We start from the raw sequence: 27658 nt of genomic DNA on the forward strand, positions 1-27658 counted from the left end.
AACATTCAGGCCAGAAGTCACAGGCTGTAAGAATATTGATTGGCTTTGCCTTTTTTTATATTAATTCAGATTAAAACACCTTTGTTGTCTGATGGCAATCTGTCATTTTTTTATGAGGAAGTGGCTTTTTTCCATTTTGTAAGGTTGCTGGGCTCCAGTTCAGCTTGTGTTGACCTGCTGTAATTAAAAATCATACATACACGTGTGTCACTGATGGTGTAGTGGTACACTCGCCTGACTTTGGTGCGGGCAGCGTGGGTTCAGTTCCCACTCAGTGACGGTGTGAATGTGAGTGTGAATGTGCCCTGTGACTGACCGGCGACCAGTTCAGGGTGTAGTCCGCCTTTCGCCCGAAGTCAGCTGGGATAGGCTCCAGCGTCCCGCGACCCTAACCAGGATAAGCGGTGTTGAAAATGGATGGATGGACATACACGTGTGTGTGTGTGTGTGTGTGAGCGTGTGTGTGTTCGTGTGTACGCATATGTGCATCTACTGATAAACCAGTGCAACGTGGGTTTTTGGTGTCCTTACAAGCTTACCAACAGGAAAGTCCACACAAAGAGGGAACATTTTTCAAATCCCTCAGTGGTTCTCAACTGCTGTCATCATGGGACGCACATTTTCGTATTGTCACCAAATTGTGACCCACTTTTAGAGAAGTTAGGAGCAATAAAGTAAATTCATTATTAAACAACGGCCTTTGAAAACATAGTAATGATTTTTTTTTTCTTTCCACACAGCTTATTAAAAAACTGAGGACATGACAACATGACAATCTAAAATGCACAATGAATATAATAAAATAGCAAAACTGCACAAAATACAACCGTAGAATTTCACTTCAAAGTCCACTACCCAAGTAATAACCTTTTTCCACCCATACCTGTAAAAATAGTTATTTTTCCGAATAAAAGACAAGACCACACTTGGATGTACTTCAAATATTTCAGTGAACAGACGGGTTCTCCTTTTAAGATGCAGTTAATCAATACAGAATGACAGGTGTCAACTGATAGCCTAGTAAATGTTTGTGTGTGTGTGTGCTAAAGTACACCGTGATGCCTGTGTGTGACCCTTACGGTGTGTTTTGCTGTGTTGTTCACTGCTGTGATGGGTTAAAAGCAGAGGTCTTCTTCTTCTGTAAGAGACACAATCTAGCAATTAGCATGTAAAACAGGTGATGTCTGCTGCAGACCTCCATAACACATCCACACTCTCATATTCTGCAGGAGCCATACACACGTTAATGACCTTACAAATACACAAACAAACACAGCCCACACTTCAAGGGATTTAGAATGAACCACCAGAATCTCAAAACACACAAAGAAAATCTCTTCTTTTTTTTGCATTCTGAATTCATTATTTCATTTGTTCATTCAACTGCAAGAGGTCATGTTGTGTGTAAATGCATGTAGAAATGTAAATTCATGACAATAAAAGAATCTTATTTTAGTTCAGCCAAATTCAGTGACACTGATCAACAACAACAACAAAAAAACTCATATTACACTATTTTATTTTGTTGATTATAGGCAAAAATTGTTTGTGGAGGATCAACCAAAACTATTAAGTAGCTAGTCTTTTGTTGTTGTTTTTTTACAGTAATTTGCAGTTACTGTATCATGGAGCTCCTTTGATGGGTGCAAAGGGGAACATGCCATTTAAAAGGGACATATTATAGAGAATTGACTTTTTAATTGCTTGTATACACATAGTCTCCGGGGTGCATGCACACCCATCAAGTGTGAAATTAAGCTAATTTCAGCAAGACTAGAACTAGTGTAGCAATTCAGTATATATTCACTACTCTTGATCCTTGGGGTATTTTGACAAAAGGATGTCACAGGTATGTTATTGAAACACCTAAGAACTGTTTTAAAATGACAAAAAATGCATTATATTTCTCGTTTATTATTAAAAACAATATTCAATTCAGATTCAAAATCAGTCCATCTTGGCTGTTTCTAAACAATAAGATGCAGCCCTCTTGTCTTGGTTGCAAAAATCCTTTCAAAGGCACTCTCCACCACCCAAGCAAAAGAACGAGTTTGGGCTAGCAGTCATAAAACACAAGAGCAAAACAGATGAGCGGCCAGAGTAAATAGTCCAGTGGATCATTGAACATCAGAAACAGTCAAAATCAACTAAAGGTCAGGGGGTTCAAAATTGAAAATATCGCCAGAAAATATTCAAATGACCTCGCTGATCTTTCCATTGTATGCTGTACAGCATTTGTTTCACAGTTAGGGGTACACTCCCTGACCAACATATTGGGTACACTTGCACAATCGAAAGAAATAAATCTATATTATTTGCACAGGAATTATCCATCCATATGTCCATGCATTTTCAATAGCGCCCATTCACATCAGGGTTAGATGAGCTGGAGCTTATCCCAGCTGACTTTGGGCGAGAGGCGGGGTACACCCTGGACTGGGCGTCAGCTAGTCACAGGGCACATCATAGAGTCAAACAAGTGATGGATAGTTTCGAGTCTTCAATTAACCTGCATGCATGTTTTTTAAATGTGTGAGGAAGGCGGAGTATTCTGAAAAAACACACGCACGCAAGCACAGGGTTTTGATGAGTACAATTAGTAGAACATCATGTTTATTGTTGTGGTTTTAGTTGAGTGCCATGTGGCTTTGCTCTGCATGAAACTGAGATATCGCTGAAATTTTAGCTATTATTTAGTCCTGATCAGTGTTGCCCTATTCGCACAAGATGATGGCAGTGAGCTGAGCTTAGCTGTCCAAATACAAGGCATGTGAAAATCTTACAAATATTCTTTGCATTGTAGTCAGTACATGTACAGAAGCCACTAATTTCATCCGCTGTAACACGTTGTGAGCTCCAGTGGGCGACAGCAGGGAAGCAGAATGATGGAGTGGCTGGATGTGAACAAGCGTGGACATAGATCACATCCCCATGCTGTCTGCACTCCAACTCTGATTCATATTCCAGCCATAAAGCAGCCGAGGGCATTTTCAGACAGCAGCGGTATAAATCCCACTGCCACTGCGCTCATGGAAATAAAAAGCGTTTCGTGCTCAACGCAATTCATCAAACGGTCCTGAGCAATCTTTTTACACGTCTGTTTCTATTTGGAAGTGAAGCACTCACCAAAGATTTCAGGGACTATGTAACGTGTAATGTTTTTACAGTGACATCCAGTTGGGGTGGCGTGCGACGCTTTGCTCCACCGTGACGACGAGCCGACACGCTGACCTTCATGTTATTAGGGTGTGTCCATGCAATCTTTTAGCCTCGCAGGACAGCATCGTAAAGCATACACAGGCCTGACACCGCAGAGTGAGAGAGTTATGAGCCGCCTTAAAAATGAGTAAAAAAATAAAAATAATAAAAAAATAAAATAGATCTAAGCATGAGCTCAGGTCCACATAATGTATGTGGACGTGCTGTTTGGTGCTCACCTTCTAACACAAACACAAAAAAACTACAATCTTTAACACAAGTCATTCCGTAACGCTGGTTGACGTCCAATTTGTGAATTTTTTAAAACAATTTAGAAATAATCGATGTTGAGTTAATCAGTTCTAGGGGCAATCTGTCATCATCATAAAATCTTTGTTAGCTGGACAAAATGTAATGTTTTAACATTACATTTTGACATTTCATTAATGTCCACATAAGATAGCCACCGTTAATATTCGCTAATGATATTTCTCGTCTGTTCTCGCATTTCTTTGGATGGTGGCATTTTGCCTCAACTTTTTGAGGTCTTTTGGCCGGCTTCATTTTGTCAAACAGGTTCTCTTTAAGTGATTTCTTTTTTGAACAGGTCTGGAGGTAATCAAACCCAAAATTTGATTATCCACAGTTAGTTCATGATTTAACAAGGGGGGCATTACTTTTTCACATAGGGCCAGGGAGCTTTGAATGTTATTATTATTTTTTATATATCCTTAATAAATACAATCTACATTTTAAAACAGCATTTTATGTTTAGTTAGGTTATCTTTGTCTGAAATTTAGATTTGTTTGATGATCTTGAACAGTTGGAAGCCATGCAAAAAAGGATTTGAGAAAGGGGCCAGTACTTTTGCACAGCACTGTAGCCTGCTGATGCACTTCATTTAAACACAGCAACACCCTCAGACAAAAACTGGTTCACCCTAACAACAAAATCCCAAGAAGCAAACTCAGCAATGTTGTGTATGAAGTGCAGGGTAGTGAGGAGTGCAGTGACCTCTACCTTGGAGAGACCAAGCAACCCTGACACAAACGCATGGCGCAACGTTGGAGAGCAGTCTCTTTGAGTCCACAAAAAGAAAGGATATTTCTTTTATATTTCAAAAGTTTCCAAATTCTGGACAGAGAAGACCACTGGTTTGAAAGAAGTGTGAAAGAAGTCATCCTTGTCAAACAAACAAAAAACATCCAATACACAAAAGAGGAGGTTTGCGCTATCACTTATTGTTTGTCCTGACACCCATCCATTCATCCATTTCCTACCACTTATCCGAGGTCAGGTCATGGGGGCAGCAGCTTTAGCAGGGACGCCCAGACTTCCCTCTCCCCAGCCACTTCATCCAGCTCTTCCGGGGGGAACCCGAGGCATTCCCAGGCCAGCCGAAAGACGTAGTCTCTCCAGCGTGTCCTGGGTCGTACCCGGGTCTCCTCCCGGTGGGACGTGCCCGGAACACCTCACCAGGGAGGCGACTGGGAGGCATCCGAATCAGATGCCCCAGCCACCTCATTTGGCTCCTCTCAATGCGGAGGAGCAGCGGCTCTACTCTGAGCCCCTCTCGGATGACCAAACTTTTCACCCTATCTCTAAGGGAGAGCCCGGACACCCTGTGAAGGAAACTCATTTCGGCCGCTTGTATCCGCGATCTGGTTCTTTCAGTCACGACCCACAGCTCATGACCATAGGTGAGGGTAGGAACGTAGATCGACCAGTAAATCGAGAGCTTCGCCTTTCGGCTTAGCTCCTTCTTCACCACAACGGACCGATACAAAGTCCGCATCAGTGCATACACTGCACCGATCCGCCTGTCGATCTCCCGTTCCATTCTTCCCTCACTTGTGAACAAGACCCCAAGATACTTGAACTCGTCCACTTGCGGCAGAATCTCATCCCCGACCTGGAGAGGGCACGCCACCCTTTTCCGACTGAGGACCATGGTCTCAGATTTGGAGGTGCTGATTCTCATTCCAGCCCCTTCACACTCTGCTGCAAACTGCTCCAGTGAGAGTTGGTGATCACGGCCTAATGAAGCCAACAGAACCACATCATCTGCAAAAAGCAGAGATGCAATACTGAGGCTACCAAACAGGACCCCCTCTACGCCTCAGCTGCGCTTTGAAATTCTGTCCACAAAAGTTATGAACAGAATCGGTGACAAAAGTCAGCCTTGGCGGAGTCCAACCCTCACAGGAAAAGAGTCCGACTTACTGCAGGATATGCGGACCAAACTCTGACACCGGTCGTACAGGGGCCGAACAGCCCATATCAGGGGGTTCGATACCCCATACTCCCGAAGCACCCCCCACAGGACCCCCTGAGGGATACGGGCGAACCCCTTCTCCAAGTCCACAAAACACATGTAGACTGGTTGGGCGAACTCCCATGCACCCTTGAGGATCCTGCCGAGGGTGTAGAGCTGGTCCACTGTTCCACGGCCAGGACGAAAACCACACTGCTCCTCCTGAATCTGAGATTCGACTTCCCGACGGACCCTCCTCTCCAGCACCCCTGAATAGACCCTGCCAGGGAGGCTGAGGAGTGTGATCCCCCTGTAGTTGGAACACACCCTCTGGTCCCCCTTCTTAAAGAGGGGGACCACCACCCCAGTCTGCCAATCCAGAAGCACTGTTCCCGATGTCCACGCGATGTTGCAGAGGCGTGTCAACCAGGACAGCCCCACAACATTCAGAGCCTTTAGGAACTCTGGGCGAATCTCATCCACCCCCGTTGCCTTGTCGGTGACCTCAACCCCAGAGATAGGAGAGCCCGCCTCAGAGAACCCAGACTCTGCTTCCTCATGGGAAGGCGTGCCGGTGGAATTGAGGAGGTCTTCGAAGTATTCTCCCCACCGGCTCACAATGTCCCGAGTCGAGGTCAGCAGCGTCCCATCCCCACTATACACAGTGTTGATGGTGCACTGCCTCCCCCTCCTGAGACGCCGAATGGTGGACCAGAATTTCCTCGAAGCCGTTCGGAAGTTTTTCTCCATGGCCTCCCCAAACTCCTACCATACCCGAGTTTTTGCCTCAGTGACCACCAAAGCTGCATTCCGCTTGGCCACCCGGTACCCATCAGCTGCCTCAGGAGTCCCACATGCCAAAAAGGCCCGACAGGACTCCTTCTTCAGCTTGCCGTCACGACAGGCAACGACCACCTTACAGCCACAGCTCCGGTCGGCCGCCTCAGCAATGGAGGCGCAGAACATGGTCCACTCAGACTCGATGTCCCCCGCCTCTCCCGGAACATGAGCATAGTTCTGTCGGAGGTGGGAAATGACAGGGGATTCTGCCAGTCGTTCCCAGCAGACCCTCACAATACGCTTGGGCCTGCCACGTCGGACCGGCATCTTCCCCCACCATCGGAGCCAACTCACCACCAGGTGGTGATCAGTTGACAGCTCCGCCCCTCTCTTCACCCGAGTGTCCAAGACATGCGGCCGCAAGTCCGATGACACGACCACAAAGTCGATCATCGAACTGCGACCTAGGGTGTCCTGGTGCCAAGTGCATGTGTGGACACCCTTGTGCTTGAACATGCTGTTTTTTATGGACAATCCGTGATGAGCACAGAAGTCCAATAACAGAACACCGCTAAGGTTCTGATCGGAGGGGCCGTTCCTCCCAATCACGCCCTTCCAGGTCTCACTGTCATTGCCCACGTGAGCATTGAAGTCCCCCAGCAGAACGATAGAACCCCCAGCGGGAGCGCTCTCTAGCACCCCCTCCAAGGACTCCAAGAAGGGTGGGTACTTTGAACTGCTGTTTGGTGCATAGGCACAAACAACAGTCAGGATTCGTGCCCCCACCCGAACGTGGAGGGAGGCTACCCTCTCATCCACCGGGGTGAACCCCAACGTACAGGCGCTGAGCTGGGGGGCAATAAGTATACCCACACCTGCTCGGCGCCTCTCACCGTGGGCATCTCCAGAGTGGAAGAGAGTCCAACCCCTCTCGAGAGGACTGGTACCAGAGCCAGAGCTGTGTGTGGAGGCGAGTCCAACTATATCTAGTCGGAACTTCTCAACCTCTCACACCAGCTCAGGCTCCTTCCATGCCAGAGAGGTGACATTCCACGTCCCAAGAGTCAGCTTCTGTAGCCGGGGATCGGATCACCAAGGTCCCTGCCTTTGGCCACCGCCCAGCTCGCACTGCACCCGACCCCTATGGCCCCTCCCACAGGTGGTGAGCCCATGGGAAGGAGCACCTGCGTTACCCTTCCGGGCTGAGCCCGGCCGGGGCCCATGGGTGCAGGCCCTGCCACCAGGCGCCTTCGATCCCTACTCCAGGCCTGGCTCCAGAGGGGGGCCCGAGTGACGCGCGTCCGGGCAAGGGAAACCGAGAGCCATTCATATTTTTCATCATAGGGGTCTTTTAGCCGTGCTTTGTCTGGTCCCTCACCTAGGACCTGTTTGCCATGGGTGACCCTACCAGGGGCGTGAATCCCCAGACAACTTAGCTCCTAAGATCATTGGGACACACAAACCCCTCCACCACGATAAGGTGACGGCTTCCAGGAGGCGTTGTCCTGATATCTTTACCCCAAAGATTGTCTCATTCCAAGGGGAAGAGTGGGCACGAATGAGTCATTTTGCCACCAGGTGAACGACCAGTTGGTATGCAAGACGCTCATTCACCACACCCGCCATCCCTGGCGACAACAACAACAACCCGATTATAACCACCCCGAGGGGCCGCACCAACTAGAGAAGTAAGTAGGGAGACTTCAAATCTAAAATTTAGAACTGAAGAAGCCTTTTGGTTCCAGTTGCCACAATTCACCCTTTGCAGATTAAGACCTGGATGACTGAAAATCTACAGACATATTCTCTTGACATACAGTACATGCTGTAAAAAGGCCCCAAAAAGGCAAGGAAATAGCAAAACACACATGCAGAGTAGAGTGAAAGTTAAATAAGTCACACAATACTCTTACATCAGCCATCCAAGAGTGTTTCTTCAGTGAGGAAAACATGTTGTGTTTCCTGTTCCCAGGCACTTGTGTCTTAACCTAGTTACGAGTTTTATACAAGTCCCCACAGCGCATCAATTCCCAAATACCTAATACGATTCCAAAACTCTTTAATTTGTGTTTTCATCAGCTATTCCTGGCTGCAAATTGCTCATTAAAAAGAGTTTAAGTTTATTTTAGACCACTGCCTGCTTTCTTAAGCAACACCAAGAAGGTATAATCACAAGTAATTGGGCAGAATTAAGAGGGCAACCTAGCAGTGACCCTGTGTGTTTACTTCAGCAGCAGACCTACTTAAAGCAGCCAATCAGCAAACAGGCCTGAGGAAACCAATGCTCTTTTGGAGGTTAATCAGCATACTAGTTGACTGCAAATGTCAAAGCCTTTTTGTGCGGGTCTTAAGATTTATTTTTAAAATGACAGTTGTGGCTTCGCGGCGTCCTCTTTGCATTCCTTCAATCTTCGGCCAAGGAAGACTGCATGATGGAGTGGAAGAAATAGCCTCACAGCAACAATAGCTATGATAAACAGTCCTTTCACTTCCGATTCCACACTTTCACTTTCACAGTCACGGTGTGACTATTTGCCATTTTGAGATCCTGCTGCTTTCCCTTAAACAGGTTTATAAAAGGAAAGAAATGGAAATGGAACTCGGGTAGAAATGAGACTCAAGCGAGGATAATGCTTAGGATTAATTAGGAGTGCGAGTGAAAGAAGAAAGGAAGAAATGAAGAGAGGAATCCACCTTTTACGCCGCAGCTGATCACTGCTAATCTGAGGATAGAGCTTAGTTAGCTGCTAATAGGTCTTAATTTTGACACCTCCCTGGATGGAATGACTCCAACTACTCTCAAACCAATCTATCAGCTGACAACTCGGACTTTTAATTACATTGCTCCCCTTACAAATGAACCAAAGCGCTCTGGCAATTATAATACTGGATAAGCACGTTTTAGCAAATATGCATAATCCAAAGTCCTGTGGTTATGTATTAAAAACATGTTTTTAATAGAAGTAAAAGCTCAAGCATTGTGGTCTGTTGATACTGGGCTTAAATCATGCACACTGCAGTGCTTGACCAAATTTTATAGTAGAAATAGTAGCTGATCTGTGATTCACGCTAGTACCTACCTACCCTTCATGAATTTTAACAGGCCCTTCACTTCTAAGAAATATTGGCAGCAGAGTCAATACAGAGTGTAAAATTAATGGCTGTGAAGTGGGGGGAGCCAATTGAGGGTTCTGAGATGGAATGCTCTCGTTTCACATGCAGAGTGACAGATTTAAATTACGGCAATTCCAGGGGTGAACATTGAAGGTCACATGCCATTAGGATTTATTCAGTCCTGAATCTAATCTACACCATTTTTTTTAACTGTGGGAATAAACATTCCACACTGGCCCATCAAATAATGAGTTGAATGAATACCATTCATGTACCCATCCAAAGCATGAACATACACAATACGTGCAATGAACAGATATATTGTCACCGGGGGTTTTGCCCTCGAAATATGGTTAGTGTCATATTTTTCACAAATCAATTCCATTCATTCGTCCCCACATCATCGAAAATTTGTATGCATTACTATCTAATTTAAAGTGTTGAAAATATCCTGAGACCAAATGAACTCTTTCGGACAAAAACTCTAACCTTTCCTCACTCTGCGGGAGCCGTGCAGAATTATGTCCCCTCAAGATTGAAAGTCTGGATGTTTATGAAGACAATAACGACTAAAAATGTGTTAGGTCAGATACATTTCAGAAAGCCTGCCAAAATACACACAACACTTATTAATGCCAACACCAATGACAGTATGGCTCTGCAAACATCTTCTTGTTCCCTTTACATTCCGTGTCTGTCATGTACTTCAAAGGTGAGTTTAGTTTCATTGTTCAGTGGTTTTACTTTTATGACATCGAGAAATGTTTAAATGTCACTTAAAACATTGCCTTTGCTGTTGAAAGCTGTTCCTATTACCGACTTGCTTTAAATGAAGTCTCAAAAGGTAAGTTGTTCTCTTGCTCCCTTTTCCCTCCTTTGTCCACCAACAAAAATAACTCCTTATTGGCGTTGTATAAGCTGGAACTAACTTTGGTACCGACTAAGTGACCTTAATCCTCTCCCCCTCTGGTTCACTGTCCCACTCGGCAGAGGTCTTCAGAATCTTTACTGTCACACCAAGCAGCAATCCGACATATTCTTAGCTCCGTGGCTAGTTGGGCCCGTTGTGATTATCCTCGCTATTCATACCCAACCCAACTATTAAGAGCCGCTAAAGCTCCTGTCAAGGATGTGACAGGACAAATTATCTGGACAACAAATGTACCTTGGTGAAGCAGTGTTGGCCGAGTCCCTTCCAAATTGTCAAATATTACCAATTAGTATTTACTATCATTTGAAAGACATTTTATTTAAATATTATTGTATCTGAATTTCAGTGCACTACGTTGCTCCTCACTTTTGGGTAGCTGACAAAAACTAAGGCGGAATTATAAGGTATGGCCTTTAACTTGACACATTTGGTGGCCTTTAACAAGACGGCAATGCCAAAACAATAAATTACTTTTACAGGTACATCGGAATAAATTAGTATATAGTAGAAAAATCCATTTCAAGCAGTCATACGTTATATAGATTGATTAAACACTTGAGGACAAATTCCTGCCTAATTTCTACATAGAAAAATCATTTACATTTTCTTATGTAATGTACTAGCTTCTAGTGATGGTGAATTTTGGGTTTTCATTTGCTGTGTGTGGGGCATCTCTATGAAAAAAAGTTTCACTTTTTTAATTAAACTACTTCACTAAATGAAGCTTTTGACACTAATATAATTTATTGAAATGTATCTGTATACATTTAAGTTACTTTTACTTTTACTTTTTCCACAAATTAATCCAAACTAATCACTTGGTTTCTAGGGGGGGGGGGGGGGGGGGGGAATGATAAAGCCAAATAAAAACCTGATAATATATTAAATTTCATTCAATTAAAACTTTTTCTTCTTTTTTTTTGTCTATTAGACATCTGGCCCTGAAATAAAGTAATGCTACCTCAATGGTGGATGCCTATTTTGTACAATAATGCATCAACATTGAGTGAAAGGCCATAAAATGACAATACCATCCAACATGCAGGAAGGCAAGACTTGCACAGAAACCAGAAACAGAAAGTCCAGCAAGAGGAACAATGCAATGTCTGCCCGACTCGCAGATGACTTTAAAATAACAGCGGGACCATTTTTCTCCCAGTTGCAAAGAGAGATAAACATTATGAACATTTCAGATCGGGATTATAGTGACCAAAAGTTGTCGTTATTATAACTACATAAACAATAATGTAATAAAACCAAAACCAAGCATTACGAGATGATTATCTTGGATTTCGTTTTCATCTGCATCAAAATATGCTCACATCGTAGGTGAAAAAAATATCACTGCCATCTGGACTGCCTTTAGCCATCTTTTGTATCACCGTAACATTATCGCAGCTTCGTCTTTCTCTGTTTGTGTGCTGTTTCCTTTCTTTTAGACACTGGATGGGAGAAAGCGAAATATAATTAATACTCTCAGAGATGCTTAATACAGTAGTAATGATAATAAAATCGGTAATACTAACCGTTGGAAATATTTCTAAGGTTTGATGCAGTTCTGTCCTCACAAGGGTTACGGCGAGACAGCCATTTTCTCACTTTTAGACCTACTGTATGGACAATTTAAAGTAGTCAGTAGTAGAACCTAACATGCATGTTTTTAGAATGTAGGAGGAAGCTGGAGTGCCCGGAGAAAACGTACGCAAGCACAGCTGAGATCATGCAAACTGCACACTGGAAGGCCAGAGCCAAGATTCAAACACTGAACCTCAGAACTGTGAGGCAGACGTACTAACCAGCAGGTCAGTAAATACTGTGTTAACAGCATATGTATGTGTGTTATGCATCATTTTGTGTAATAATAAAGCTGTGTTAGGAACTCATGGATTTTTCACATGACAAAGTGAACAGCAGGGAAACTTGGACGTGGGCTGAAGATTACAAATACCAGCACTGAGATATTTAAAATATGTAGCGATACGACAAAGGATCCGTGATCTCGTCAGAGCCTGCTGGCTTGTGTGACAGGACTATCTGATGGCAGAAGACGTTTGCCTTTATTTCTCTTAGAGTTACAAAGCTGTTTTGTGTTTAATGACTTTGTGGGAAGTCAAACCACAGTAGAGTGATTGTATAGGTTCTCTGACATCCAGGTCGCAGTAATCCACAAACGTTATATGGGAGGCGACTGGACTTCTTGGCTGTTGAAGACCAGTTTTAATCCTGGGTGGATTGGTCAGTGCCATAAATACAGTATGAAGCCATTCTGATTAAAGGTGAAACAGCTTCAAGAAGTCCAGTTGCTGTCTAATCAACTTTAGTGGATAACCACAGTCGAACACATTGATTTAAAAAGAAAGAAAAGGGAAGAAATTAAAAGCGCACCGCAAATATCTCGCAGTTTACATCATCATAATTAATTGTGCTATTCTTTTTCTACAGTACAGCACTGTAGTCTTTGCAACATAATCCTTGAAAATTTGTACGAGTAGCAAATGAAAACTTAGAAACACAGATTTGAGGTTTGACATCAGCTACTCCAAGCATGTAATATTTATATTCAATGAGAGTAACGTTGTAATCTTAACAGAATACAGTTGGATTTTTTTACCAAGAATATTTAAAATATTTTTAGTGTTTTCTTTTTTAAATCTTATGAGAATAAAAGTGTGTGAAGTGCAGAAGAAAAAGTGTTAATATTACATGATTAATTAAGGTGAAGTGACTTTTTATCTCGGAAAAAAAGCTTTTTATTAAAAAAAAGTTTTATCTAAAAAAGTATGACTATTAATCTTGAAAAAAGAACAATTTTACCTTGAAAAAAAGTATGACTTTTTATCCCAAAAATATGACTTTTGTTTTCATAAGATTAGGTTGTCTCTCAAAAAATATGACTTTATTCTCTCTGGAAAATACAAATTAATCTCATTCCTGGAAAATATAAATTAATCTTAAACAATGCACACTTTATCTTGGAATATTACAACTACATAATTAAATACTAAGTAAATAATACTGAATACAAAAATACAACAACGTGACTTATTGTCTCAAAACAAATATTTTTTTCCTAAAATAAATTGTGACTTTATTCTCATGAGATGACAACTTTGTTCAGACAGAAATATGTATTATTTTATTATATATATATATATATATATATATAAATACGTTTTATTTTGAAAAAATCTGACTCATGAAAACGTTGCAACTTTTTCTTGGAAAGAAAACCTGACATTATTCTCATAAATTTATGAATTGATTCTTGTAGCACATACATTTTTGTAATACTCCTTCATAAAACTTGGCAGTCATTCAAGTAATGAGGATTCTCGATCAATAGTCTGTCAACACTTCAAGAAGATAAATTGATGTGTGTCAAATATCGACGTCACAATCGTCCCTCCATCAACTTCCCTACTGATGAAGACGGAAGAAAGAAAGTGCCGTTTTGTTTTATTCCGATGCATTTAAAAAGAACAAAAAGAGAGAAGCGACAAGAGAGGACAGATATTTGCTTGTCAGGAAGTGCTGGCATTACATCCAAGCTCACGCATCCTTCGGGTACGGCTGTACACTTCGTACATGATCGAACTCGGGAGGAAACTGAATCCAATTATTCTTCCATATTTGGCGCAGCTCCTGATCTGTCATTGTGCTCTATTGATTTCTAGTCCATCATACATCTTTTCTTTGCAATCCTATTAAAACACCTTATGCGCTCGTAAAGACCAAGGCAATATGTCACATAAAACAGAGAGGCTCCCGCTATCAACCGTGCGAGTATATACTTCTCAAATGTACAAAAAAACATTTCTTGCAAGGAATTCCAGAAGTCAGACAGCTCCACCACTAAAAGTCAACCTTGGCCAAAGATGAAGAAATGTAATTCATTTCTGTCCTCCCCTGTGCACCTCTGTCGCCGAAAGACACCAGCGCATGCCAACAGAAAAAAAAGACAGAGTTGATTTGGTTTATCAGTTATGACATATATGTTATTTGTGGGGGGTTACGAAGCAGACCTTCCCTTCCGGGCAGCACGTTGCGAAATTAGCCCAAAAAGAGTTTAGGAGGATTCGTCTGCACAGTTTTTAGGCGAAATATAATTATTGAGTGCTATGTTACATTAAAATCCTCAATTTCTAAACCCTTTAAAATGATAACCTATAACAGTGGGTGCCCAAATGAAGATAAATAAGAGTATCTATGTATCACTGAGTCAAAAATGTAATAAAATGGCTAATAGGGAAGCAGAATTGGTATTTTTACATGTTGCGAGCTCGTGACATATACAACTTCTGGTGCCTTTTTCGAAATCAACTCATCTGTAAGGCATTTATTTTTTAGAGCAATGTTGTAAGATGAGTCTAAAATCAAGTGTTCTGAGATCACAGTTTTGGGAATACATGTATTTAGGGTTTAAACTATAAATATAGCCAATCACATTTTTACGGGGAGGGGGTGTCTACTATGCTAGTCTTGATCACTTCCCGTGAAAAGCAAGGCTTCACTGTACATATAAAAGGCCACTAGGTGACAGTATTTCTTAGGCGTCGTCAAAGGGGAAGTAGTTTTACTTTATTTTAACAATAATAAATTTTTTGTTAAGCGTGTTAAAATGTGCCTGTTAATAATGGATGATGGCAACAGTCTGAGCCTGAAACAAATTCATCCGATTTGGAAGTCAACTAGTAAAACAGAACGGATTGTTTGTTCCACCGTTAGCTTCCACTGTCGAAATAAAATACGATGAAGATAAAGCAAGTGACTACCACGTGGTATGAAACGATAGCTGGCACAACGGAAGCAGTCTCATTGCGTCGGGTGACCTATTTATCCACTTTTCAAAACCAACGGGCATCTCAGTGGTGCCATTCAGGGAGCAGTGGGGAAAAGCTGATAATGGATTATTAGTATTATCAGTATAAAGAACATCATCTTCTCTGTCGGCATTGAAAAAATAAAGTCATTACAGTACTTTCTCGGCAGCCAGCTACAACTCTCCTTGCAGTGTGTGTGTGTGTCTGTTCATATTTTGCCAAGAATCTGTTTATACTATTGTACTTTATTTTGAGGACAAACACGCATTTTGGGCTTGTAATTGGATGAATGGATGGATGGATGGACGGATGGACAAAACAAAACCTTATTTTATTTTTGCATGCACAAACAAACACACAGTATATACTCAAATCTTAGTGTTGCTAATGCCGGGGGATGTCCTAGTTGCACATCTTTGACAGAGGAGGTGTAAAAAAATACAATTAAAATTAAAAAGTGGAGGAGCTGCAAGGCAATGAAGAACAGAAGTAACAGTGAATTATAATCTTCTAAATTCTCATGTCTAGTTACTGATCATACAGTAAGTTTAGACCGACTTTCTGCCACCAAACTGTCACGCCGCCAGGCGCATCTCCGAGCGCACACCCTCGCTGCGCCAAAACGCCCAACTTGGCACAGACAGGCCTGCGAAATTGGCAAACGGGCAGTAAGGCTTGCGTTTGCATGAAAATCGAGATACGCCGGTGTTTGGGGCTCCGCAGCAGTTCCGCTGCCTACGAAAATGGAGCTCTTAGTGTCGTAGTAACACTCTATTATGAATAAGTCATGCTACGTTAATATAGTCATTACAAACATTCTTTCAGGGGCATTAATTACTTGGGGTTTTTCGCTATTTGCGAATAATAGGGGTTTACTTTCCTCCATCGGAAGAGTTCTATTATACTTCAAATGGCTCAACTTGCACCACCAATCAATGAACCCTACAGACAGTCTGATAGCCTTTTAGTAAATATAAGTACCAAAATATGTACGTCAAGGTGTAAACATGTCAGCGCTGTCGATATGCTTCTACGATCACATCGTGCAAGACGACAAAGGTGCCTGTGTGGTTTCCCTTTGTGCGTGCTGTGGGCTCATGTGTCTGTGATCAAATGTTAGTGAGGAAATATTTTTCTTTTTACATGTACTTTACCGAGAATGTTTTGTATTTTAGGGTTGATCAAAAATGCAATGTATAACAAGTAACTAAAATATTACACCAACATACTGTAGTGTCGCTTTAAATGGTGATTGTAAGTGTGGTGCATGCTAAATGAAGCAGTTACAGTATATGGTTAAGTGTAATCTTTTTTTTTTCCATTCTCACAAAGAACAAAAAAATTGTGGAAAGATTCACATAATTATTCAACACTGTCGTGTCATCTTATTAATTATTATGAACACAAAGCTACTACACTCTAAAGGAAAAACTCGAAAAGAACGGTGACAGTGTCAGCATAAGGACATTTTAAGTGTATTTTCTCATTCGGGTCGCGATTGACTCTTTCCCAGCTGACGTTGGGCAAGAAGCAGGCTACACCCTGGACTGGTCGACAACGAATCGCAGGACACGTGCAGTAGAGTCCAAACACCATTCACGTTCGCACTCACTGAATGGTCAGTTTAGCGGTGAAAACTCCACACAGGAAGGCTGGAATTTAGATTTGTACCCCGAACCTTAGAACTGCAAGACAGAGCTAGCTACTAGGCTACCATGCTGCCCAGTATATTTATTTAGAAAATAAGAATTGCATGGTTAGTATAATAAACTTCAAAGGTGAAGTCGCTTTTAGGCATGACGCGAGACATAAGCATGCGAGACCTCGGTTTACAGAGCAACAAAGGATTAATCTACCTTTTGCTGCTTCTTTGGCTCTTCTTTTTGTGTCTTATATTTGCCAGACATTTCAAAAGACGTAGTCCTGTCTGCAATGTCTCCAACTATTTTGTCAGAGAGCAAAATGCAGTCAATCAATTGTGCTTCATTATTTTAAAAGGAAGAAACATATCAGCTGAGGGTTTTCTGAACAAGAGAGGGCCAAGGCCAGAGATCTGAATCTAGAAACATATTCACAACGTAATAGCTTTTGTGAGCAAAAGCAAGAAAGGAGCGGTCGTCATTATCACACAGCACACCCTCCGACACTTTGCATTACCTTGACATCATAATCACAAGGGACCTGGTAACAGTCAGTCGCTTATCTCACTATGGCGCCTGCAAGGACGCACATCGCGTGCGGAAGGCTGAACATAAGATGATGGACTGCACTCTCCTTCACGCTGACATCACCATGAACCTCTTTGATTGCGCAAACACAACACTGGGCTGCAGGAGGCCAGGCCAATACAAACCAGAGTCAACACATCAACTCGGCATTGTGTCACTATTGTGATTAGTGATAAAAGGGCAGAGTCCGTTCATGCGTCTGTCATATCTTTACTTTAATGAATTACTTATTTTTCAGATGACTTTATACTTTTACTTACCACATTTGAAAACAAGTACTGTATCTATACTTTCTATTCCTTACTTCGTCTGAATAAGATTGTATTTTTTTTCTTAATCCATGAAAACACGACATAAATAAGACGTGCATGGAGAGAGGTCAAGTCAACCTCGGTTGAGATCTTGATGTATTGACATCTGATCTTGGGGTCTTGCAAGGGGGGGGGGGGGGGGTCAAAAAAACAAAAAAACAGGTACAGCAGCAACATGTATGAAGTTGAACTTGGGAGCATTAACAACGACAGCAACAGATTCAGAGAAGCAAAATATTTAAGAAAATTCTTCCCAGAATTCTCAAATTCTACCCTGAAAAACATCATACATGTAAAGTGTATTTTTTCAGTTGTTATAATTAGTTGCTAGCAGAGCTATGTGAGCATGTTGAGTTGAGCCAACACTAGCTAGCTCTTGAATAACGGGTCATGTAACATGATTTTTTTTCTTCTTCTCAATACGTTAATAAAGACTTGGCACAATGGGGAGGAAAACATTTCCCACTGTTCCAAGTTATCAAAACGAGTACATTCTTGCATCTAATTAACAATAAAAAATCATTTTTACTTAAGTTTTATAGTCTGTACTTTTTTGTTTTAGATAAGTACAGGAAGTGAATCCGTTGTTTTACTTTTTTTGTGGCCTTGTGATACAAGTTTAATTTGTTTAGTGAGCTTGGTCGTAACTTAAAACAGTTGTTTCTCTAATCATATTTCCTCACTGAAATTAATGGGAATACCATTAATCTGTTACACCCTCACCCCTCAAAAATGTTTTTAAATACCCAAAATAGCACTTTACAGGATGTATACTTCACAAAAACATACAGTATTGACATAATTAAATTCAATGTAGTTTTTGCCACGATTTTTGCTTCAATTCAATGGACATTGTGCTGCTCCTTCTGGTGTGCACACCATGGCTAGCTGGGGGCTGTATAACACAAGCATATGGATATATATATATATGAAGGAGACGGTCACAATTGCTCAGTAAGCCACAGTAATATTAGCTGTTCTTCACAGAGGGTAAAGAATAAAAGCCTGTGAGTATTATTATATTGTCAGTACTTTTGCCACCTCTGCTAAATGTGCACAAAGCCGCCACAACATTAAGTAGGCGTTGCAAAATCAGATGCAGACAGAGCTCTTGTATTTGATTTCAACAAAAGGTGCATGTGTACCTAATGGTGCGGCCAGGAAGCGCACACCACAAAAAAGATGGTGGCCACAAAAGGGGACCGCCATGAATAGAATTCAAGCCGGAGGCCGCGTTCAAGGACAGATGCTAAATTAGTTGCTCTTATAAAGGAACACATTTGCATTTTAATGAGCCATCTCTTGGCTATGACTCAGGGAGGAGATTGGACGAGGTCCTTTCACATTCCATTTCTCGTGTGGCCATGCAGCAGAAACATATATATGAGCCATACTTCAAAAGCAGGAAAAATATTTGACAGAGGTGCACTTAAAGAATTTATGTTATTACGGTACTTTATGGGTGCTGCTATATTGAAATGTAAATAAGATAGCAAGTTGCTGATGCTGGCTTTTTCATGTATTCTTTTACTTCATAGACACTTGAATCTCCATACTATTTAGTGTTTCTTTGAGTTGATCTGCTCAAATGCTTACCTTTTGTTCCCCTAATTCAGGGGTGTCAAACTAATTTTTGTCTCGGCCCGCATTCTAGTTATGATTTCCCCCAGAGGGCCGTTAGAACAGTTAAATGTTTAATTACCAAATCATATTATTACCATTACACAACAAATTGAGGGATAACTAGTTTTGAAATCAGAAGACAAGGATAATAGTTTGTTTAAGTATTGTTTAAGTTACTGTAGAAGAAGGGTTTGGTAACAGAAAAATGCAATATCTCAACATTATTGTTTATTATTATGACAATTTGGAATTTGGGTACAGATTTTTGCAAAAATCACAGAAGTTGACGAAGCACGATTTGCTTTCGCGGGCCACATAAAATGATGCGGCGTGCCACATCTGGCCCCCGGGCCTTGAGTTTGACACCATGCCCTAATTGATCCATCATTGGTACAGAAGGCTATACAGTTGTACATTGACTTACACGTTTAATTATTTTTGTGACCACACTCAGACTAAGACTAGTATCGGAAATCATCTTTCAACATTGAAATGCATGGAAATGCTTTGAATCCATTCCAGCCCCCCAAAACACCAACAAATGGGACTGTACATTAGAGTACTTTATAAAAACATACAGTCATAACATAATTGAATAGAATGTAAAGAATTAACCATCACGTTTTCACGCAATAATTCAATATCGGGGAACAACAAAAGCAACATTGAAATACAATAAAAGAAGAACACAGAAGAACACAAACAAAACAAAACAAAAAATATCTATCAGTTTAATAATTATTTGCACCAAAAATCTGACACATATGCAGCATGCCTATAAATGTTCATGAAAATTGCTGACTTTTTTTTTTTTGCATAGTTTAAGGTAAATTCTAGAAAGAATAATAATGTAAAACACTAACAGAAATAATTAAAACTTTGTGGAACGTTAAAGGTCCGTTTCGACGGTGCACAACATTTTTAGTTGTAGCGTACTGTATGCCGTAGATGCTAATCATCAATTCTGTACAATTTAATTCAGCCAATTTAAAATAGACTCTTTCTACCTCATTCAGCCAACATTATCGCTTTTATAATTGCATTTGGATGTTTTCATAATTAATACCATTTTATAGGCATTTACTTTTTCCTTTATCTCTGCACTGCGGCCCATTTCATTCCATTTGTTTCCCCCTTTGATTCGCTGTATGTGTTTAGACTTGACAATAATGACTCGTGATACCAGTAGTTTGATACAGTCTTTGGCTTTTATATTGCCAGGTATCAAAATAACCGCTCCGTTTGGAAAAAGTTTTTATGATTGGTCGTGGATAAAATTATGAATCTCCCTTTCAAAGAATGTAGAGTCTTGCATCGCATTGAGGTATAAAAATATCTTGAATTTATCGAGTCAGTCGACTCCTATTTACATGGGAGATTATATAAAAACCAAGCTGATTCACAGCCGGAGTGACTGAAAGCCAAAAGTGTCTCTTCAGAGAGGAAAAACCGCTGCCAGCCCCATGAATCATGAACGTGAAAAGCTCATCCAGCTGTCCATCCACTTTGAGAGCAAAAAAAAAAAGAAAAGAAAAGAAAAGAGACGACAGGAAGCGAGGGAGAGCAACAACAGCAGAAGGCCTACGTCATCAGCGAAAGAGTAGCTAGGCCCTGGGGAAGTGAGGGGATAAATAAAAGAGTGCAGTGAGGTGCACGGGTAATGTTACAATGCGTCTCTCTGCTGCTTGTGGCCTTGCCGCCTGTCATGCGATGCGCTTCTGGCCAGTGATGTCACCCAGACTGCAGAGAAGCTCCATCGCACATCCCATAATAGACACATTCACACAAACGAGAACGCAAAGGGCACAGGGGAACACACGCATCCCTCATACACCGAATCAATAAAAAAAACATGCGTGTGTTTTAATATGCTCCTCATCAATATTGAACCTATCAATATTCAAATTGACACTCGTCAGCCTCTACGATAGGAACAACAGCACAATCTAATGAAATCCAATTCAAGAGTGAAAACATAAATTCTGCCTGTATAAATGTTATAGTGCTTAATTTTGGTTGATGCTATCAGAGACGTACAACAATTTTTGGGATTCACACTTTGAAGTGTCTAATATTTTCAAGTATCTAAATGCTAGCTTATTTATCCAAAATGTACTCTCGTTCTTGGCAGTAAAATGTATTTTCGATTCCATCTGTTTTATTATACAGAAGTGACTAATCCCCGTCAAACAACGAACAAACTGCAAGCTACTAGCTCCACATTTTAGGTATTGAACCCCTATAATTGGTACCAATGAATTGTGCATTATGGATAAGTAAATGGAAATGCCAAAAAAAAAAAAAAAAAGTACTCATTATGTAGTTACATTTGAAGGGCAACAGGGTGTTGTCACATGCGGTGGAGTTCTATGTGAACGCTAATTATAACCACAATGGAAAATATGTTGTTTAATTAGAATGGCACTGATAGAGGCTGAACAATTGTAATTTGAATCAGCCACAAATGACGTGCCTTCATATACATTCACTCACCTCCTGCATTTGTCAGACTATTGTCATTAAGATATTTATAAGATACATTAAGGAAAGGGGGGTGGGGAAAGTGCCCTGGCGAAGTTTAAAAAAAAAAAAATGGAGAACAAATTATTATGAGCTCCGATACAATAACAGTAATAGGTTGGCCTGTAACTCACCCGACACAAACGTTTTGCATAACCTTGAAACCAAAGACCAAGGAACTAGATGCCTCTATAACAACAAAAACTGAACATTATCCCTGTGGAGGCAGAACATTTGATACAACTCTTGGATTGCATCTAATTAGCTTGTTCAAGTGTACCTAATGTTTTGGCTGAAGCTGTTGAATGAGCATAGAAACACAAAATAATGCCTTAAAAATAGGAAGGGAAGGAAGAGATCATCCATATAGAAGTCCCAGCCTGCACATGGTGTCACATTATTTGTCCCCGCTTTCAACCCCACTTCAGCCCTCTCAGCACTTTAGCCAGGTGCTATAAATAGACACACCGCCGCCATGCCACCTTATTATCTCTCTCCCAACCGCCGTTTACTGTGGAGTAACAAAGATTTAGGTTAGTTATGTGCCTTCTCCTGCAGGCTTTTTTTAATTTGCTCAATGGCGTGCTCAGCATGCGGCAAGAATCCCACCACGCTTTGTTGTACTGGCTCGGAAACTGCTTAGGCCAGCCCGTCACGGTGAAATAGTGCACGCCTCCACGCGGTACCAAGGGCACTCTCACCAGGACTAAAGGCGGCTTTTAAAATCACATGTGATCATGCACACAAACCAAGGAAACAGGAACACAGACACACGTGTACACAATTTGAAGCCTGTCCTCTTTTTCCCAGAGTTATGTCATTAATTTGAAACCTTGAAAATGTAGTCTCTCCTCTATCTCCCTTTTGCCAGATGTCTCTCCTGAATTAAAAATTCCTGTGTGCTGATGCCACAAAAGAAGCTGTTGTCTTCCCTACAAAACCCTCCCTACAAACAGCTGAGACAAGATGGTGAAATATATGCATTCGTTCCTTCATGTATGTGTGGCAAACCAACTACAATAGCACTCAGCGGAGTGCAGACCTCTGCCAGGGTGGATAAAAGTCTCTATGTGTGCGTTCACATAGCTGCAGCTGGTTGCCTCATTAACATAATTAGATGCATATTGTCATCAGAGCAACAGTGAAAATTGCTTTCAACGCAAAGATTCACAGACAGTGAGTATCTGGTGCATGGGCGGGCAATTATTTTTTGAAAGAGAAAATTAAAAGGTTGTCGAGGGCCACACCAACATGATCATATAAAGATGAATTTATAACAATCTTTTTATCATGCAGTAAATTGTATTGTCTTAATAAGCTGCTATTTGTGTAGCCATAATATGTTATGATTCGGAAATAAAAAAATAAAAACTTAAAAAGTACAACCCTAATTCCAATGGAGTTGGTACGTTGTGTTAAACATAAATAAAAACAGAATCCAATGATTTGCAAATCATGTTCAACCTTTATTTAATTGAATACACTACAAAGACAAGATATTTAATGTTCAAACTGATAAACTTTATTGTTTGTTGCAAATAATCATTAACTTAGAATTTTTTGGCTGCAACACGTTCAAAAAAGCTGGGACAGGGTCATGTTTACACTGTGTTACATGACCTTTTCTTTTAACAACATTCAATAAACCTTTGGGAACTGAGGACACTAATTGTTGAAGCTTTGTAGGTGGAATTCTTTCCCATTCTTGCTTGATGTACAGCTGCAGCTGTTCAACAGTCCGGGGTCTCCGTTGTCGTATTTTACGCTTCATAATGCGCCACACGTTTTCAATGAGAGACAGGTCTGGACTGCAGGCATGCCAGTCTAGTACCCGCACCCTTTTACTACGAAGCCACGTTGTTGTAACACGTGTAGAATGTGGTTTGCCATTGTCTTGCTGAAATAAGCAGGGGCGTCCATGAAAAAGACGTTGCTTGGATGGCAGCACATGTTTCTCCAAAACTTGTATGTGCCTTTCAGCATTAATGGTGTCTTCACAGATGTGTAATTCCCATGCCATTGGCACTAACACTGCCCCATACCATCACAGATGCTGGCTTTTGAACTTTGCGTCCATAACAGTCCGGATAGTTCTTTTCCTCTTTGGCCCAGAGGACACGATGTCCACAATTTCCAAAAACAATTTGAAATGTGGACTCATCAAACCACAGAACACTTTTCCACTTTGCATCAGTCCATCTTTGACGAGCTCGGGTCCAGAGAAGCCGTCGGCGTTTCTGGGTGTTGTTGTTAAATGGCTTTTGATTTGTATTTACTGACATTGGTTTTCTGAAGTGTTCCTGAGCCCATGTTGTGATATCCTTTACACATTAATGTTGGTTTTTGATGCAATGCCGCCTGAGGGATCGAAGGTCACGGGCATTCAAAGTTGGTTTTCGGCCTTGCCGCTTACATGCAGTGATTTCTCTAGATTCTCTGAACCTTTTGATATTATGGACCGTTTATGATGAAATCCCTAAATTCCTTGCAATTGTACATTGAGGAACATTGTCCTTAAACTGTTCGACTATTTTCTCACGCACTTGTTCACAAAGAGGTGAACCTCGCCCCGTCTTTGCTTGTGAATGACTGAGCAATTCAGGGAAGCTCCTTTTATACCCAATCATGGCACCCACCTGTTCCCAATTATCCTGTTCACCTGTGAGATGTTCCAAACAGGTGCTTGATGAGCATTCCTCAACTTTCTCAGTCTTTTTTGCCACCTGTCCCAGCTTTTTTGGAACGTGTTGCAGCCTTAGAATTCTAAGTTAATGATTATTTGCTAAAGAAAATAAAGTTTATCAGTTTGAACATTAAATATCTTGTCTTTGTAGCGTATTCAATTAAATGTAGGTTGAACATGATTTGAAAATCAGTTTAACACAACGTCCTAACTTCATTTGAATTGGGGTTGTATAATTGGTCACGTCACTGATGGTGTAGTGGTACACTCGCCTGGCTTTGGTGTGGGCAGCGTGGGTTCAGTTCCCACTCAGTGACGGTGTGAATGGTTGTCTACATGTGCCCCACGATGGGCTGGCGACCAGTTCAGGGTGTAGTCCGCCTTTCGCCCAAAGTCAGCTGGGATAGGCTCCAGCGCCCTGTGACACTAACCAGGATAAGTGGTGTGGAAAATGGATGGATGGATAATTAATCACATTAAAATTATATCTACACGTTAACATTACATACACCACTAGAATACATTACAACATCACGATTTAATCAACATTTTGAAACAAATAAGTAAACATGTCTACAGAGTCCATCATTTTTCTCTATTTTTAGTGTGCTGACATTATGAGCACAAAGCACTGACTCATATTAACCATTCTTAGTTAGGACTGCCAAATCATTACCAGGGCCAATTCCTCTCTTCCCTCCAACGTGCAGGAAATGAGAATGTTGCTAACATGAGGACCACAGCTGGTGTTGGCACTATTCGTTTTTTCGAAAAACCAAATAGATCCGAGAATGGTTGGGAAAAGTCAATTAATACAGCGACAATATTTCTAAGTTGGCAACACTGAAGACAACAAGACAAGCTCTTGTTCGCTTGCACTGCCAAAACACGTGCACATCAAAATAAAAGCAGCGCATACTTTACGTTATATTTTGACTTCGTAAAGGCTGTGAGAGACAGTGTGGGACTGCTGACGGGCCGGATGTGGACCACGGGCCCTACTTTGCCCAGGCCTACGCTGGTGTCTGATGTCGAAGGGCTGGAAAAATTCCCATGTGGCCCTTATTAAATGAAAGGCAAGGCGAGCTTATTTGTATAGCACCGTTCATACATTCATGGTGGGTTAAAGAAGCTTAGAAATAATAATTAAAAAGAAGATGAATATCAAGGCAAAATCTCAACATAAAAGCAGGAGAAATGAAAGATCTCAATCGAATCCATTGCAGTTGACTTTACCTCTCGCTATTCGTCTTTTTTTAATTTTTTTATGTTGTGTCGTCATCCGCTAAGGTCGAACAAAGTCCTGAGCCTGTTTTGACAAAGAAGTAGGAAGTACTGTATAGGTATCGGTTTCAAATGTACAGAGTAAAAGTAAAAAGTTGCCAAGAAAAAAAAATAAATACTCCAAAATCAAAAGTATTTGTACTTGATTGGATCCCACTGCTGATGGAAAACTGAATTAAAATAGAGTATTTCCTCCTTGGTGGAGGTATTGGAATTTGTGCGCCCATGAGCATGTGAGTGTCCCCCACGCTCACAATGCTGATGCAGATGTATGCAAACACACACACAAACAAACAAACACGCACACTTCCTGTTTACCAAGACGACTTGTGAGGGGAGACTCGGGAGAGCACAAAGCAGATGTCTCCCCATCTCTGCCATATTTTTCACTTTGTCATCTGGCGTGCCACTCCTATTTTCTTCTTCTTTTCTCTCCTTTGACTTGATAGGCTTTCGCCATTCCCCACCAGCCAAGCAAATAAGTCCAAACAAGACTAAAAGGGTTGCTTTTAGTGAGGTGTTTTCAAATGAGAGCCATATTGATGTTATGAAGACAGTTGTTGTTGTTGTGAAATGCTCCTGGCGTTGGCTTCCCTCCCATGAATGGCTTTGTTTTGCTCATAACAGATACAGGTGATGCCTTCTGCATAGTACAGGACAACAATACAATCCCAAATAAAGGGACATATAAGCATAACTATAATGATGTATGAAGGACGGACACAGAGGATGCTGCCGTGGATGTTATGTAACGGCACAACTTGCACATTTTACTTGTATCTCCGCTCTTCATATGCATCATAAAACATCAGTTTGAATACGAAGTGGATTTTTGCTACTAATCCCCAAAGGGAAGCAGCTTTGAAATCTGTTCTCATTTTTCCTTCTATTGCAACTGCAGCATGTCAGCTGTAAATCACTACAATCCTGGCATGTTGTGTTCTCAGAATCCCCTGGATGGGCGACATCACACTCTGTGACGTCAGAAGCGTCAGTGTGTGCGTGTGTGTATCAGCCCCCGCATGGCTTAAGTAGGGGTGGGTGTGTGATGAGGAGCTAGAGGGAAAGCGAGGAGGCGGAAGATGTACGCTGTGATGTAATTTCATATATATATATATATATATATATATATATATATATGTATATGTATATATATATATATATATATATATATATATATATATAGTCTGAGCAGCACCGCTCCCTATCGTTTAGATCCGGTATTGCACGAACACTAATTAATTCTCGGGAGCTTGCGACCAGGTTCCTCATCAATGACACCAACACAACAGTTGGCAAAATTACTCACACTCTGTACTTAAGTACATAGTGCACATACTTGTTTAAGAAAAAAAAAAAAAAGACTGGTAAAAGCAGGTGTAGATTCAACTCCTGTGAAGAAAGTACAAACTGAAATGTATTCAAGTGCAAAGAAGTAAAAAAAAATTTACTACTGTCAATTATACAGAATACTGTGAGAACTACAACAGGAAGAAAAAACTTCTCAGTACACAAAATAATTTCCCGCTTGTATAAACTTACACCATAAAAGTCAATTTTGACAAAGAATGGGGTAGAAAGTACAGTTTTCTAATTTAAGGGCATAAAAGTAAAAAGTCTACCCAAAAATAAATCCTCAAGTATAGATACTGAGAAAAAATAAATAAATCTACTTAATACTTTACAGTAACAAAGTATTTGTTCTTCATTACTTCCCACCACTGTATCCTAAAGAGGCACCAATTATATATGATATAAAAAAAATTATGAAACATAAGTGTAAATGTATTGCCACCATTTTAGCCCCCATTGAAGAAAGACAAAATGCTGGTCATATTGTCACTGGAAACAGAGTTGTTGTTTTTAAGGAGCTTTAACCCCATAACAAGACAATGACAAGGTGGATAGCAA

General features: G+C 41.1%; 1 long non-coding RNA gene across 5 annotated transcripts in view; it reads left to right on the forward strand.

The window, feature by feature from the left end:
• Nucleotides 1-27658, forward strand: part of LOC133465636 (uncharacterized) — a 53915-nt gene that overhangs the window by 22719 nt on the left and 3538 nt on the right. For 4 of the 5 annotated variants that reach the window (XR_009784699.1, XR_009784697.1, XR_009784696.1 and 1 more), the window contains one exon: nt 11943-12080. This is a non-coding gene — a long non-coding RNA (uncharacterized LOC133465636). Of the gene's footprint in view, nt 1-3167; nt 3247-11942; nt 12081-27658 lie in introns of all 5 variants that reach the window. The other variant, XR_009784698.1, reaches the window with a different exon arrangement.

This window comes from Phyllopteryx taeniolatus, chromosome 16 (genome assembly GCF_024500385.1).
Source record: "Phyllopteryx taeniolatus isolate TA_2022b chromosome 16, UOR_Ptae_1.2, whole genome shotgun sequence".
NCBI classification, from domain to species: domain Eukaryota; kingdom Metazoa; phylum Chordata; class Actinopteri; order Syngnathiformes; family Syngnathidae; genus Phyllopteryx; species Phyllopteryx taeniolatus.